We start from the raw sequence: 17,344 nt of genomic DNA on the forward strand, positions 1-17,344 counted from the left end.
ATGTAGCTCCTCACTCATTGTACAGAGAACCTGAGAAGATTCTGTACTATTTGTGTAAGTTTGCTGTGCATCCTTCCATTTCTCCACCCTTATATAACAACTAATCCTTGGACAGAATGGATTGAAGTTTATTCTTTAGCCTAAAGACTAAGAGCCTGGAGATATGTGCACTAAATTTTCTTACCTAGAGCTGGAGCAGTCCTTCAGGATTTGAATGAGGCAATTACCTGAGAGAATGTTAAAAAAATTCCAAGACAATAGGAAATCTTGGCCATCAGGTATTAATTTTCAATGTATTCCCCTTCCCCCAATGTTCCCTCCAAGTGGGATTTGAACAAACTGTGCAAGGAAAAGAAAGTTTAGAAGAGATCAGAAAGAGAAGAGAGAAGCTGAGGAGCACCCCAGGAGAGCCAGAAGAGGACTGGGGCCGTTGATGCCATGGCTTGGAACTGACAGGTGAAGGTTTTACAGAGCTCCTGATCTTTCCTTAGAGCTTTGCTTCTACCAGCAGGCAACCAGTCACTGTAGCACCACTTGGAAAAGCTTGCCATGGTCAGCACCAGTGTCTGGGTTGTCCCCAGGTCCTGCTCTCCACCAGTAGAAGGGTGCAGGTCCCAAATGGTCCAGGAACTTCATGACTTCATGGCCACTTATCCCAAGGCTATCCCACAGGCTTCTTTCAAAGATTACCTGAGGGGACCATGGAACACCTTCCTTTGGACAAAAATTCATGGAACACACTGCATGTATAGAAATGCACATGCTCCAGCATGGGAATCAGAGAAAATATGAACAAACACGGGTAAGAAAGGAGGAGAGAGGAATGAGAGAAACCAAATTGATTTATTCACATTTTCCTAGCTGAAGTACAATAGTCAGGAAAGCAATTGCTTTCTTGCAGCATTAACAGATTTAAAAGTTTCACAAGTCCTCACTACACTGGTGCTAATTCTGGAGTGATGAAATGGAGCAAACAGGAAAACAGACATATTAAAGAAGCCTTTTTGATTATGGATTGCTCCCAGCAAGTCTCTGCAGCATACTATAAGAGAATCATTAGAAAATTTTACTCTTTTGTCACCATGATATTTTCTGAAAAATCCTCTTTGCCCAGGATTTTCTTCTAGGAAGATGAGAGGCCTCAGAAAAGAATGAAAACAATAATTATCTGATTGTTTCGGAATGTGGTCTGGAGATCGTTTACCAACAGGTGCATCTTTGATTGGTTCCATGCAAATTGTTTTTAATTAATGACCAATCGCCATCAGCTGTGTCGGACTCTGAGGAGTCAGTCACGAGCTTTCATTATCATTCTTGTTTAGCCTTCTGATGTATCCTTTCTCTATCTTTTTAGTATAGTTTTAGTATATCATTTCTTTTAATATAATACCATGAAATAATAAATCAGCCTTCTGAGAACACGAAGTCAAATTCTCATCTCTCACCTCATCCTGGGGACCTCTCAACATCACACTCCTTCACTTATATAAGACTAAATATATTCCCTCCTTACTCTAGTCTGAGCACCTATAAGTCCCACCCCAAACCCTTTCATTTATTGATAAAATAAATAAAGCTGCCTATTTTCTTCTTTCTTCCGCATATATTGAACAAAAACCAGATTGGATTCTCAAAGCTACAAATGCAACAAAATTTACAGCTTGGCTTCATTACTTTATTAACACAGACACAGTTTCTCTGCCCAGGATTCTTGGCCCAGGATTCTTGGAGTTTGCTATTTTGTATTTCAATATATCTTGAAAGTTTAATGAGTGTGAGGAAACGACATATTCTGTGTTTCTTGCTTGAACTTGTTTAGATTGCAGTAATCCTCGCTTCAATTTTACGCAAGGGCAGATGAGGAGTGCAACTCGTCTCCTGAGGAGCATTGGTACTTCCTGTGTCAGCACAGGTCCCATGACCCTGCTAGGATTCCAAGGGTCATTTTGTACCCCATGTTTAATTCACGCACATGGTCAGGAGAGGCAGAAGCTAGCTAGACCTTTCCTCTCACTTTCCCTTTCCTCTTATTTGGTGATCTAGTCCATTTGACAGGTCACATCCATGAAACTGTTACCATCCGTTGGGAAACAGTTTAATATTACCTTCTGAGACAGACACATAAAACATTTTGTGGGTCCCATCTGTTTCACAACATCCTGGCAGGACATACCGTGGACAGAGAAAGCTTTATAAAACTCAGGTCCCATGCCAACAATGCAGACAGTCAGGAAATCTGATTTCCCTGCTCTTTTGCTAGATCCTCTCTGTTTCACAATCTGCAAGGAGATTCCCCCAAGAAGGAAGGTAAGACCTTGCACTCCCCCTTCTTTTCTTCCCTATGTGAACTTTCACAGCTGTTTTGGGGCTCCATGTGTCACACCAACACACACACAGCTGCAAACAACCTGCAGTGTCATGAAGTGAAAGCTAAAGGAAAAATGATGATGAACTGGAAGGGGATACCTAGGAAGACCTCACGAAGAGGCTTGTTCAGCTGAGGGGATATCACTGGTCCCAGCTGAACTCACTGCCAAAACCAATTCCCCTTCACATCCCACAGCAGTTCCCAGTGTTGATTCAGTCTGGGATGTACTGACTTGTCCCAGAGATCACATAAAGTAGCTCCAAATAATTCACAGCAAAAGCACAATCCAGACTGCACAATTAAACTTCACAATTTCCTATCAAAACCTTTTCCCCCCATATACAGCTGCTAAGCCCTGCTACAATATGTGGTATATGTTTTTTGCTAAATGGTGCTTTTTTTTTCCCCTCAAGGAAAAGGAATTAAAAGCTTTTTCATGTAAAAGACACAAATTAACAAAGCTGCCCAAGCCTGTTCACAGAGCTGAGTTTAGAACAAGGACATTTCTAAGGAATTACCAGCAGTACATTACTGAGAGAGAGCCTTCAGCAGGAGCTACCGTTCCCTTCAGTCCCTGAATCACGCTCCAGTTCCCCAGCGTGTGCTGTACCTGCCCTCCCACAGCACTCACTTGCAGTTCTACTACTACGATTGCCGGAGAAATGAGCAGCCTGGAACAGTGAGGCGTATTTGTGATTCATTCCTTTGTGCTGTTCATCGACTTTCTCCTCCATGCATCCATCAGTGGTTACATCACTCCCCTTTCCTCAGGCACTACATCCCTCCCAGGCTAATACCTTTGAGTATAAAGCCCATCTTGAGTTAAACATTAGCTACACACCAACTGGGGCTTGCTTTCTGACTGAATAATCAGCTTTAAAGTAGAAGGTTTTATACAGTCAGATGAGAAAGCTACAAAGGAGTTGCTTAGCAATCCTCTTGAAAGCAAGCTTTCAGTAGTGGAAACCAAATTCTATTTTATCTATTTATACTTGTCACTAGTAATTACTTGAAAGCTCTATCAGCTTCTAGCTTTAATGATGTACCAACTGCTAGAAGCATTTGGGAACATGGAGCAGATCATAACGAAAACAAAGTTGGTTTAGAGTGGATATTTCCATAAAACCAATGCAGAACAGAGTTCCAAGAAATATTTTCATGTGGCTCTTGACAAGATACTGATATCACATTTGAAGTCATCTCCCATTTGTGCTAGGCTGAGTTAACTTGAGTACTACAGCTAGGGCAGAGCAACTCAGTGTTTTATCAGAAAGGCAGCATTTACCTCAAACACGGTCCTCTAGAAGCAGCCCATCAAGCACAAGCTGACAACAGTTATATGTAAAATCTGGAAGGCAGATACCATGTATTTGATTACATTACAGTGAAAGGTGAGGTCTGGTCCCTGCTGCCTTTGACCAAACTTCAAAATCCTTCTCCAACCCAGCAGCAACAAAAGATAGGCTTTCAAAGCTGTTGTTTGCAGGTGTTACATCAAAAAGGCCACCAGCCCTTAGAAGTGAAATTAAGGACATCAGTTCTAGAGAGGTCTGTTGTCCATACTTATTCACAATATATTGACTGCCTGGCAAATGCTTGTTTGAACAGCCTGATCTTCTTCAAGGATCCAGCTCCAAGACTGGTACTTTGGAAGCAATTTTGAGGACAGGTACCTCGTGGGAAGCCAGAAAAGAGAACAAAGCAAATCTTTGGAAGTTGAGGATGGTAAACTCTGTCACTGAAAAAGGAAAGCACCTACCAGTGGAGTAGGCTATAGCCAACATCATAATCTCAGAGCATTGCTGAAGCTGCATTAGTCTCCGTGACCACCACAGGATCAGAAAATATTAAAAAGAAATTTAGTTTATCTAGCAGAACTGGCTCCTTCCTATGTCACTTGGTTACAACACCAGGAAAGACATCAATATGTAGATTATTTTCCTTTAATATCAAGGCGAGCAGAAGTTACCCCTCATTCCCCAAGTATCTTCTGAGATGTGGGGCTGTGACACATCCTCTCACCCTGTTTAGCACAGGGTCCATGTTCTGTGGTGTGATGGAGGAAACTTCTCAGGCTTGGAGGATGGGACTCGACCTGCACATGAAGTTTGTGAGCCTGCAAACAGAGAGGGTTTTCTGTGCCTAACTCCTGAACTGACTGGCTGATGGCAAGATGATCTTGGATATCACAATTATGTGACTCTTTGAAGCTCTGGCAATGAGTACCAATGCTTGGGATTACTGCAGCTAACTTGTTCCTGTGCCTGAATGGGGCCATGATCCATCAGAAACTTCCTGATGGAGTCCATCATTACCTCAGTGTATTGGAGAGATGGGGCTGTGATCATGCCTTGGTAACCTGGGAGGCTTTGGTCACATTATATGCTGATAGTTTGACATGAAGCGGGAGCTGTGAAGGGCTTCTGTCCAAAACCCACTTCTGTGGGCATGATAACAACAACTGATATAGCAAACAGGGACAACATCAAAATAAAAGAAAAACAGAGAGAGATTAAAGAACAAGACAGGCAAGAAAAGTCCTTTCCCATGCTTTTCTTTTTTTCTCCCTTCTGTTTCAAAGCGTTTGTCAAGTGCAGTACAGAGTTCAGATTTGCTGCCTTTCTGTCTTTGTTTCAAATGTCCCCTCTCAAGACTGATCGCAGCACTCAAAAAGAGAAACATGCCTACCTCTGTGGCCCTGTGAGACTGAGCACAATGAACAAACATTCCCTCACTCCACCTCTTCTCACTCCTGTCACTGTCTCTTTGAGAAGGCATTAGGCAGGTCTGGTACTTGCAGCTGCTGTTGTTCAGCTTGCACGTGTGCAGGATCACTGAACAGTGATGTGCCGTCAATACCATCCAAAGCTAGGGAGGAAAGAAAAACAGAATGCTGAGGGGAAAAAGAAAAGAAAATCTACTTCCCTTGCTGCTCCTCTGCAGTGTCCCAGCTGGTGAGGACTTCCTAGGAGAACGACCACAAGTTTTACCAGTACCAATGGGAAAAAGCTGACATGGTCTTTCACATCATAGAAAAATAATGGCAAAATTATTCAGCTGAAATATTAAAACAAGTTCTGAAAAAATTCAGGATGAAAAAGTAGATAGGTCAGGCACAGAGGAATTCACAGGCACTGTTGACAAAGGCTGTATCCCTGTATTTCTCAAAGAGTGCCCAAGATCCACTCAGACCAAGAGGGATGCTCAAGGGGTGGCTGCATGCTGAGACCAGAGCAGCTGCCCTGAAAGAACCAGGAAGAATTTTATGAAAGTCCTCTAGGATGGTTATATAGCTAGAAAGCCTTTTGCTCCATAACCTGTGAATAATTCAGCTACATTTGAGACGCTGTGCTCTTCTTCTAGTCTCCTTTTAAAAAGCACTTGAGAGGCAGAAACAGGAGGAGGGAGAGCAGCATGAGGGGAGGGCTGAGGATTTTGTGCTTTTGCCCTGATTTTTCAAGGGGCTACACAGTTTGCTGTTTCACATTCCCCTTGGGTCAAGCTCTCCTCAAGGCAGATAGTGACACATGTCACAGAATCTTTCTGCAATCGATTAGGAGTGAAAATGTTTCAGGAGCCTTTTACACAGCTCACCAACTAGGTGGGTACAGTTTGTGCCTGACTACCTTCCCTCACCGAAACCAAGGCTGCTTGAATGGGCCAATTCTGGAGGTTATGTAAAAGCTATTAAAAACGTTTGCAATGAGAGAGGCACAGTGGGATATTTTTTATTATTTTTTTTTAAAGGTCGCAGTCACTTTGCCTTCTTTCACAGCAAACCAAATGTTAGAAACTCCTGCACAGATGGTCAGTTTTGATACATTTTTCCTGTCCTAGAAACGGGTTTTGTCCATCAAATTCTCGTCTGCTCTCCCTGTTTCAGTGACTTTTGTCTCTGTTCCCTGCAGTTCCCCTCCAGCACAGGCATTCAGGTGCCATTTCAAGATATTTTTTCTTACATGTCCCTCTCCAGAAGAGAAAGAGATGGCACTGTACTGCCCAGTTCCACGTTCCCAAACAACATGGTCCGGAATGATCCTAAGAAACAAACTACTGGCAATTCTTTTTTTACAAGAGCTGTGATCCCAGAGCAGAGGAGGGATCACATGTCCCCATTACTTCAAGGCCATGAGGGCTGAGAGCAACAGTCATTGCTGGTAGTGCTGATCAGACCTTGCTCTGCTGTCACCAACTCCCTCTCTTGTCATGTTCCAGGACATCCTGACCTTGGGAAGGAAGAATTCTGCTTCCTGAACCTGTTCACCATCCCCATGTACATTTATGCTGTTTACCCACTTTTGTTGCAGCATTTGTCTCTTCCCTTTGCTTTCTGATGCTTTGCAGTGACTAGGATCCTACTGCTGAACTTGCAGGCAGTGTTCTCTTTGTAAAGCAAACCTGTCCTCTGACCATGGAAGACGAGGGTAGGTTGCCCTTCAACCACAGCTACAGTGCTGCTCCTGCCCTTCCAACTGCAACCAGGGTTCTTCAGAGCCTCCTTGCATGCTGGGGGCTGCAATGCAGTCTTAGATGTTAATTTTCCCCCTTTGATCCAACTACACATCCCAATGGGGACCCAGAGGGGCACTTCTGAGGTGGGTATGCCCATCAGGGTGTTGCTCTTCTTGGGCACTAGCTACAGATGGCAGGACAAGGAGCAGGGTGGGCCACTAAAGTGCTTTGGTTTAGCTATAAGTAAGGTCAGACAAACCACTGATGTTTTTGTGTGTCTTGCAACCTAAGGCAAGTCTAGTGCATATCTGATTTCTATCGAAGTGCTGAAACAGGGAGTCTCCTGCTATGCTCTGCTCTAGGGCTGAGGCTCAGTCCTGGGAAAGAGTGGTCAGCAGGTGTGGAAGAACAATCAAGCAAGGCTTGGAAAAAACATATATGCATGGTGGGAATTGCTACCTGATGAGCAGCATGGATACTGAACACACTGACCTAAACGCTGACCACGAAATAGGTCAATTTGCCCACTGCGTTTTGTTTAAATTAGGCTTCAGGATGTTTTCCACCCAAAGTGACTAAGCAGGTGCTCACCTCCTCAGCTTTTTAAGCAGGCTGTCAAAATGGTATCAGCCAGGCAAGGAGAGTAAAAGAAGGACATTACAAACGCTGCTCATCTGTGCACAGGCAGTCTTTCTGCAGCTTGGAACCAGGTGCCTCCACCAGAGCAGTTTAGTGCCACAACACCGTCCCAGTAAGAGTAAACTCTGGTGTCCAGTAGCAGCAAATCCCTTTTGTTATTTGTGCAGGGATGCATGACCTCCCTTTCTCAGCTGTGAGTGTGATCTGTGATTTAAACAAAGCAGAAAAAGAGAGAGGGGAAAGAAGCAGCATGAAAAATACTGCAGCATGCCTATGGAGGCAGTAGAGCATTGAGATAAATTTATTTGATGGATTCTGTAGCAAGGGTGAGATGGCACCTGGAATTTATGTGATCATTAAACTTCCATGTGCAGTGGCCCTGTGAATTCAGAGCAGTGACACAAAGCCATCAACCCCAGAGGTGTCTCTGCTGTTTATCAAACTCACTGGTTTTCCAAAAAAGTGAGTAATGGGGCAGGGAAAGAAGTTCGCAATGATTCTTGTGTGTAGTCCACAGCAATTGCAGGTGATAATTATACTGTTCTCCAAATGTTACACTTCATTAAAAAGACAAAAACAAAGAAACAACCACAAAAAAAAACCCTGATCAGGCATGAAGGTGTTATTCAACCCCTTTCAGAATCCTCTGCACCTTCCAGTATAAATCCACTGATTCCCAAGTACAGCCAGACATGTTATAGCACCAGCTGAGCTGAGAGCTGAGAGTTGGGATGGGACAGGATGGGAACCCCACTACACTTTGAGATTCTGCTTGCAAGACAAACTGTGGTCAAACCCAGTGAAACCAGGGAAATGCTTAACTTTGCCAAAGTGCCTTTTACAATAAGGACTCCTTTTTATTTCAGATGTTTTATTTAAATGACCTGCCACTGTTGTTTTATTTTACTCTAACTACATTAAAGTGTTCAGGGACAGAAGCCAGTTTTATCAAATTCCTGAAAAATATGCATAGTTTTTTCTGGAAAGGAGATGGACTGAAGTACACACATTTTGGCTCCATCCTAGTGTCCCCACTGTGCCTTTGGAAGTGAGAAGCTGAAAGCAAAAGTCCTTTCTGGATCCTCAAAATAACTCTCATCCCTATCTGTAAAATGGCATGAACTATCAGGAAACAAAAGGAAGCTGGTGAAAGGGAACAGCTGAGTTAATAAATCTGAGCAAAAATCCAAAGGGGATCTTGAGACAGTCAGGTAGATCCCGAAAGAGCAATAGTAGCTAGGGAAGATGCCTAAGAGGGTAACTAAAAACCTCTGATCTACAGCTGCCATCTGTATTTTTCTAATATCCTACAAGTATGAAATACAAAATTAAGACATCAAGCTTGGCAGTAGCTCTGTTGGTTGAGGTCATCCATTTGTCAAGATCAGCTGATGCATGTGTGAGTGTAACAAAACACCTTCGTTAGCAGGTGAGGAGAGCGAACTTCCCATGGATACATCCAGTGTTAACAACAGTCTGCCAGCACTTAAAATTACATCACAAGAGTATATATTTAGGAACTATCTCCAGGTAGTTCCTGGAAAAGTCAAGGTTATAATTTAGGAACCTGCATTTCTACCTAGTTTTGGTATGTACAAATGTCTCTGTGTTTGACTGTCCTGCCTGTAGGCGTGAAGGCAAAAGGCCAGAATTTATAGGCTATTTACCATTTCATGCCTATTCCTCCAGCCTCAGGCTCAGCTATTCCCAAGTATTCTCAAAGAATTGTGCTCCTGTGGGTGCTTTGACTGAGTTTGTGTTCCAGGTGTAGCACTGACAAGTATGGGAAGGCAGGAGATCAGTTTGCAACCTGAGCTCTCCCCATCAGGAGGGAGTACCAGGGGCACGTGTTCTCCCCGACAAAGCCTGATGGAAAGGCATCCGCAGTCCGATTGTTTTCTTGTCTTTGAATTCAAAGTTGAGTGGCAGGATGGTGCCAGAATGAAGACACATTAATTGAAACAGCTGTAAGGGCATAAGTGATCTGGTTTCAGTCATGATTTTAAACTAGGAGGTCCTCAAAAAGCAAAAACTTCAGCATTTTGTATTTGCAGTTTCACAATTTGGCTATAGCCGGTTATCTTGTCATATAACTGCTGATGATTTGTTCATTATATTAGCTTAATTGCTGTAAGCCTAGTGTGTCTAAGTCAATCAAAGTTGAAACAATGGAATTATGATTTTACATAATCACTTTTGACTAGAAAGCAAGCTGTGCAGAAGGAGGTTCCACATGATCTTCTCAGATATCTCTTCAAAGGGATGATAATTAATTCTGCACTGCTGCTTCTGAAGGGAGAGAAGAAGTTGGGAAAAGATAATGGGCAGCGGTGGTTGCATAATCCCTGCCCATTCGGTTTGCTGCAGTACGCTGATAATGAACAGTTTGAAAGATAAAAGCCACTGTGAGCCTGAGCCCAAGAAGAGCTTAACACACACATTGGGACAAAATGCACATCTCCATTTTCTCTGCAGGAGGTGGATCACTTTTATCCTGATCCACAATGACAACTCAGAGCCATTTACGACGGTTCTGTGAGGCTGAGTCCCAGCAAGCAGATCGCCTTGTAAAATGTGTTTGAGTGCAGGGTGAAGACCATTTGCCATGCACAGCAGACCAGAGCTGAATAATCAGCTCAGCATGTCAAAACCCAGGCTTTCAACCCAGGCTAGCCACCTGGACAAATTGACATTTATTTCCAGTTCTAGCAATGGGTTAATCTAAACTAAAGGTCCTGATAAGGAAGTTTCTCCTTTCCTCACTCATCCTTCCCCTCCCTGTGAAGTTTTCCTTGAAATGTACATTTTCTTGAAATGCATTGGAGTGTATCTTGCTTTGCATTTAAAGGCACATGCCATGTTTGTTCTCTCACACCCTCTGAGCTCATTCTTAGAAGTGAAAGGAAATTTGTAAGGAAGTAGCAGCATACATGGAAGAGCAGGCCACATGTCACTCACCAAGTGCATGTCAAGTTTCAGTAGAAAATCAAAAAGATTTGGAAATCCTCTGCTTTGCAAGATTTCTGAATTTTAGGGGTTTCTGAGCAAAGCAAGATATACCCTTATTCAGGGAAAATGATAATTTGACAAGGCAAATTAAATACCTTTGATCACTAAAAATTATATGTGACTCTAGGCTTTCTCCCAGCCTAGGAGCGGTTGGATACAAGATGCCAGAGAGGGTTTGGGAGCCACTTCTATTTAAAATAATCTAAAACCTGTATTTTGAGGTTGACTCCAGGTTAGTTATGAGTTAGTGGTTATAATTGCTTTCTTATAACTATGATTTGTTTGACTCTACATCTTTGATACTAATATGAAACAGAAACTAGATGATGATCCTAAGCTTTGAGAAGTGCTGAGGTTGAATGGAAGTCCCAGAGTGAGCTTTCTACTTTATCCAAGTTATTTCACTCCTTTCTAGTGGTGTTGCCATCCTTCCTGTCTTACCATGTGATATTGTACCAACGCAGAAACAGCCTGCCTTAGATATAGAATAAGCAAACTCTAGAATTAATACACATGTTGCTCACCCAAATACCTGACATTAACTCTAATCCAACCCAATTATATTCTTAGATAGCTGGGTCTTGAATTATGGAGAGAAAATGGTTGTTTCAAAATGTATGGAAAAAATCTTGTGAATCTACATTTTGTAATATTGAAGTACTTGCCTATCTATTATTAATTATAATTTATTCTTACTGCAGAATCTAGACAATGAAATGTCTGTATTTTATCTTGTAGAAGATTCCTCCACTTTGAAATAATTTTAAACAGAAAAGTGAAACTATTTTTTAAAAAGTAATGAATTGTGGGGGTGCTGGAAGTACTGTGAGCATGTCCGAAGGCTCTTGATGAAGAGGACTCCCATTCTCTGACTGCAGCAGGTTCAAAGAAAAAGCTGTGATGGTTTCACAGGACTTCAGAAAGCTGGAGGTGGGTGGGTAAGGCAACCTAACAGAAAACTTTGATCTGAGAGCCATCTCAAAACTCTGCATTATCCCACACACAGAGGGGCAATGAGGGACTTTGCTGTGGCCAGGAGCACTGCACAGAGAAGCTGAGGCAAAATAAGCATTGATGCTGCCAGATCCACGTGTTACAAAACCTCACCAAGTGCAATGATAGCAAGCACTAGCACATCTCCAAGGACTCCACAAAAGGATTGTGCTATCTCAGCTGCCATTTTAAGGAAAGGAGCATGAGGAAATTATTTGCTTAAGCATGGTTAGGTGGTACCAGGAAGAGAAAAAGTTGTTCCACATCTGTCCTGTGTTATCCCATAACATCCATAAATTCCTTGTAGTGCTGAAGGCATTTTAATGCCTCACAGAGAACCAGGATGGTGAGAGCCCCAGATTAGACCAGACCCAAGCTGGTTCTGTCTGCTGTGGGAGTGCAACACTTTCCAGAGGTGCCAGCTCATGTCCTTTCAGGAGGGCTTTACCGTTTCAGCTGTGGCACTGTGTGAGGAACATGCCTTGGATGGGGCACCTACAAAGAAAGCTGGGGTCTTTACATACTGCAGGAATGCAAATAATACTCACAGCATGGCAGCTGAAATAAAGAGGGGGGTATTGCAAAAGGAAGGGCATTGCCAGTTCCTTTGTCAGAAGGAGATATTTTTATTGAACCCAGTAAAGTTGACTGAGTTTTGGAAAAGGGCTTGCCACATCATTACAGCCAATCTCTACTGTTACACCAGTCCATGCTATTAAAATAGTAACAAAAGACAGAATATCTTTCAACCCAAGCAATTAATTTATTCAATATCTGACACCACTGATGTGTAGATGGAGTAGATAGAACTCTGGTTACCCCTGCACAGATTTTTCCCATTGTTTTTGCTGTATCTCATTATCAACTTCATAAGCAGAGTAACAGCCACATCAGAGAAAACATTGTTTCTCACTAAGGACTTCTGCTACTGGCTCAATATGGAAAGTGCATGAAGAAATGAACTAGGGAAAGCCATGGTTATGGAAAAGGAGCCATATCTCTCTTTTGTTTTCCCTTTTCTCTTTCTCAAACTCTTAGGAGGGTCATCTCTTTCTGGACTTTCCCAGGAATGCGGGAACCGCAAATGTAGAAATGTGTCACATCCTTCAGTCAGTGGGAATAAAATTAGGATGACTCTGGGAGGAGTCCAGGGAATCCAATGACAAACCCCAATATCAATCTAAATAAAGTCACTCCATCAGCTTTGAGGTATTTTAAAATGTATATATGCTTTGTGCCTGCAGAGTCACAAGGACTGAAAGAGGCAGGGGTGAAATGACTCTCAGACACACTGCTGCGGCTCAGGAGAAAGGAATGGTGCAGCAGCCCCAAGCATGGCCTGGATTTGGCCTGGGCTATGGCATTGGAAATTTGCAAACCTCTCAAAACAGAAAAACAAGCTTTCAAGTCCTGAGGTGTCACAACACCTTCCAGATGAGTCAGCTAAGAACCCAGCTTTGGGATGATTTGGGAATTTTCCTATCAGATTAAAGGGAAGCAAAATTGATGTCTTAAGTTGGCAAACTATACACAAAGTCTTAGTTTGCACTGTCCTTTGAAATATTTTCAGCTTTTGAAACATAAAACATTAACAGTGATTAACATGCAGCTGGCACAGGCCAAGGCAACTTGTAATAATTCAGTACATCGCTATTAAGATATTCTCCAGGGACAAGTGGATTGAAGACAGCTGGCTTTGCAAATTTACACCAGAACCTTTCTTGGTACTATGAGGAAAATAAGATATTCATAAAAGTATTCTAGAATGCCCAGATCTATACGGAGTTGTGCCAAAATCTCATACAAAACAAAATCATTATTCAATACGTATTATTATTCTATTTATAAAGCTTCTGTCACTCCCTGGCAAACCGAGGTAATGGCGTTTGACTTGGAAGACAAATCACAAACCATGGAAAGTGGATTACAAATCATCAGCCTGAGCATGTTGCAGGCTGAAAAGTGTTGGTCCAAACTATTCTGAGAATCTTTATGAATAACAAATACATTTGAAGAAACCCAGATCATTTCATGCACAGCTCAACCAGAGAAAAACAGGCTAAATTTATGACCATCACTCACAGTGGCCAAATTAATCAGCTCTGCAATATGCTGCGACTGTGACCAGAGAAAGGTATCTAGCATCAAGCATGAGTAAAATTTCAAGTGGCATTCCCCAGCAGCAAACTGCAATCCCTTTCATTCAGTTTCAGGCTCGTTTTCTTTCCCAGGGACGGAGTGATGGAGATGAGTTGTCCCAGGCTGGAGATGAGTTGTCAGCATGAACACACAGTACCTCTAGTGTTGGGTGGATTCTCGAGAGTGTGTTCTTTGTGAACAAATGGCCAGCCCTTGGGAATGCTGGCAGAACATCTCACAAAGGGCAGACCACTCTCAGAGATGAAAATGGCCTTAGGACACTCATTTATGGCAATGATTTATGGCAGTGACTTTGGCACTTACATATCTCTTTCAGGTTGCTCTTCACAGAGCACTGACTCAGAGGAGCTGAGAGCTTTGAGTTGGAAAAGATACTGGATGTTCGGGGTTGGGCATGGCAAACTTGTTGTGACCTTGGCAATGAGAGTCAAGGAGAAGAGGTAAAATTGATGAACTGGAAGAGGGAAATAGCAGCACAACCAGAGCCCTTGTAGCGCCATGAGTGGAACTTTGTGCAAACTTTTTCCAAGCCAAAACTTCACAGAAGTATTCGTAGTGGGAATACATCAAATTAACTCATCATGAAGGAAGTAAGAGTCATCACAGAAAAAATGCCACCAAAAGCAAGAGTCCTGCAGCCTTACAGACCTTGCAACTTGGTTTTTTTTTTTCACTCCTGTCCCTTATTTTCTTCTCACATAAAGGGTCTCTCAGACCTCCGCCTTCTCCTCACATAGCATCTTCCTGATCTGGATTTTTCTGTTCCAAATTTCTGCAAACTCTCTGGCTTTTGTATCACTGATTTCTGTCTTCCTCTATCTAGATGATCTTAGCATTTTCCTGCTTTATTTCTGTAACCAGCATCTACTCAGAATCCTTACAATGCTATTTTTTCTGTGACATGATCATCTGTAAGTTCTGGTCATGGTATTAAGTCTGCCAGAGTTCAAGAAGTGTTTGGACATCACTCTCAGGCACAAGATACCAGTTTTGGGGTTGTCTTGTGCAGAGCCAACTTTGATCCCTATGGGTCCATTTCAGCTCAGGTTACTCTGCCATTTTACCTCTAAGGGACAGATTCAGGAATTCAAACACCATGAAGAAGAAATATCAGAGCCTGCAGTGTCTTCCCTCAGACAAAGAAAACCATGGCATGCAACCCAATAGAGCCACAGCCAAGGATAGATTTGTTAAGACCATCTGGTTAGTTGTCTAAATGAAGATGTGGGTTTGGGTTCTTTTGTTTTAAATTGCAACATTCAAAAATGATCCACCAAGACTCACAAAAATATGCACAGTCAAATAACCCTGGGAAATAGAAAAAGAGACAGATGGAGAATCTGCCTGGGTAATTTTCTCCCCTGTGGCTACTGTGCTGTTTCTGCTAGAAAGGATGTGGAAGGAGGCAAAGTGAATAAATATAAACTGACTTTGTGGGATACATAGATAACTGCAATATTTCTCTAAGTCCACATGAAAAACACCAGTGAAAAGAAAATGGATTAGCAAAAACTAGAAAAGAGACTTTATCACTCACACAAACAGCAAAGAGGATTTTTTTTTTTTGATCCTAGTAAAGTTCCTCATTCAGTTTTGCAAACAAGAAACACTTTCTGTCCTTTATTTAATAACTTTAAAGGGACCTTCCTCTACACTTGAAAGAAAGTTCATGAGAAAGCATTTTACCAACAAGAAGGGAGTTCAGTTGTTGCTTCAATGAGGACCAATGAGATTCTTTATATTTGCCAAATGCCTGCCTGTGAGTGAACCCAGAGTCGGCTCTTTGGAGAGTGTCTCTCTTTGGAGAGCTGGGAAGGTGCTGCTGTGTGGCTGAAGCACATTAGGATGCACAGCGCCTTTCAAAATGACCTCTGAGCCTCAGCTTACCTCCCAGTGCCACCCAGCGATGGTGGACACAAGTTCCACCCACACTCCAGAACCAGAGAACGGTAATGAAACATTAATGGCCAGGACCAAGGCACCAGAGCGTCATGGACAAGCCCCTCTTCCACCCTGTCCTCAGCGCCAGGCAGCAGAGGCCGGGGGATGTGGGCCCGGCAGGTGGCACAGACGGGAGGCGGGATGGGGAGCAGACAGGGGCATGGAGCACAGGGAGTGCCTGGAGCAGACAGGGAGTGCATGGAGCAGACAGGGGCATGGGGCACAGGGAGTGCCCAGAGTGGTCACCAAGTGCAGATGGCTGTGCCAGTGCCCGGCTGCCCGGTGGGTGCAGCGTGCCCTGCTTTCCTTGCAGTGACATTCAGCAGGGGGATGTGGCAGCTGCTCACTCGTCTCCCCCAGGGATATTTTGATCAGTCCTTTCTCCCTGCATCTCCCCCTTCCCCCTCCTCAGGCACGGCTGCTGCCCGCTGCCACCTCCAGTGATTCCCAAAGGGGTGGTTCTGCCAGCTGAATCATTTACTGCCTTTTCCCCAGCTCCCCTCAGCCAAGCCTGTGTGTTTCCTGGTGCTACTTTGGTCCTTTTGGGCAGCTGCAGTGACTTGGCCCAGGTCAGACACAGAGCTGTGAGCACAGGGGCCAGTAGTGTGCTGTGATAGTGTGTTCACAGCGGCATATGAATTTGGACTTTTTTTTTTTTTTGACTTGTCTGCTGGCTTGCCCCATCACTTGTTCCTTATACACTGCATTACAAAAAGGCTAGCCATAAAATCCTGAAAGTATTTTTCTTAGCATCTCTAGGTGCTTAGTCAAATGTCAAAAATATAACTATTTCAGAGAACTGGTTTCCTTCTATGTGCAGAAAGGCAGGGAAAGGGAATTCTGCCTATATTAAATATTTTCTTTGTGTTTCGTCACAAAGGGAAGGAATTAGGCACTTAATAATAAAACCTGTAACATTCATTTTGAATGTTGTTTACAGTGGGGGCTTATTTTTAGGGTTTCTGTTCTTCCTTCTCCCACTGAATAGAAGGGAAATTGCCTAATTTAGTTGGGTTGCTCAGTTGGCCATATTAGCGCATCTCACTCAGAAGAGCATCCCTGAAAAAAAATTGTATGTTTTTAATGCTTATTTATGTCACTTTTTGCATTTCTGCTTCATGTTGATTAGTGAAGTCACTCTGAAGATAGGATTTATAAGCCATTCTCCTGCTCTCCATAAGAGTCTTAGATATTTTTCTGCTGGAGAATTGCTGTACTTGTGGCTTGACCTCCAGACGTAAACATCTGCTCTGTTCGCCCCTTGTAAGGGTAAAATTGGAACATTTTCTTACATGCTCATTTTTGCTCTCCATCTGTCCCTAAAATATATATATATATGCTGGTCTCTGAAATATTAAGAAGTCCTCTTACATGTTATGAGAATCTGTGTTGGATGTGTTCTGTCTTTTGCAGGTACAGTCACAATTGAAGGACCAGTGAGTGATGGCAGAGACTATTCCCATGTTGTAAGCAATTGTCCTACAAAAGCAGTAAGAAAAGTGACTTTGCAGAGCTCTGCAGTGTCAAGGAGGCACTACAGTTAAACAGAGCACTTGGAAAGCAAAAATATTTGTATTTTAGATGATCTCCATCCAGAAATATGATTATTGTCTTAGAGCAGTGACTAGGGATGATTTTTCCAAAATGAGCTGTTAAAAGAACAAGGTTTTGTCTTGGCAGGACTGAGGAAGACAACTTGTGGCTCATGTAACAGAGCATGTGCTTACTGGCACCATTCAAAGTTTTCCTGATTTCATCCTCTAGCAAAGGTCCAGCACAGAC

Source organism: Fringilla coelebs (assembly GCF_963513975.1).
Source record: "Fringilla coelebs genome assembly, chromosome: 3".
Lineage (NCBI taxonomy): Eukaryota > Metazoa > Chordata > Aves > Passeriformes > Fringillidae > Fringilla > Fringilla coelebs.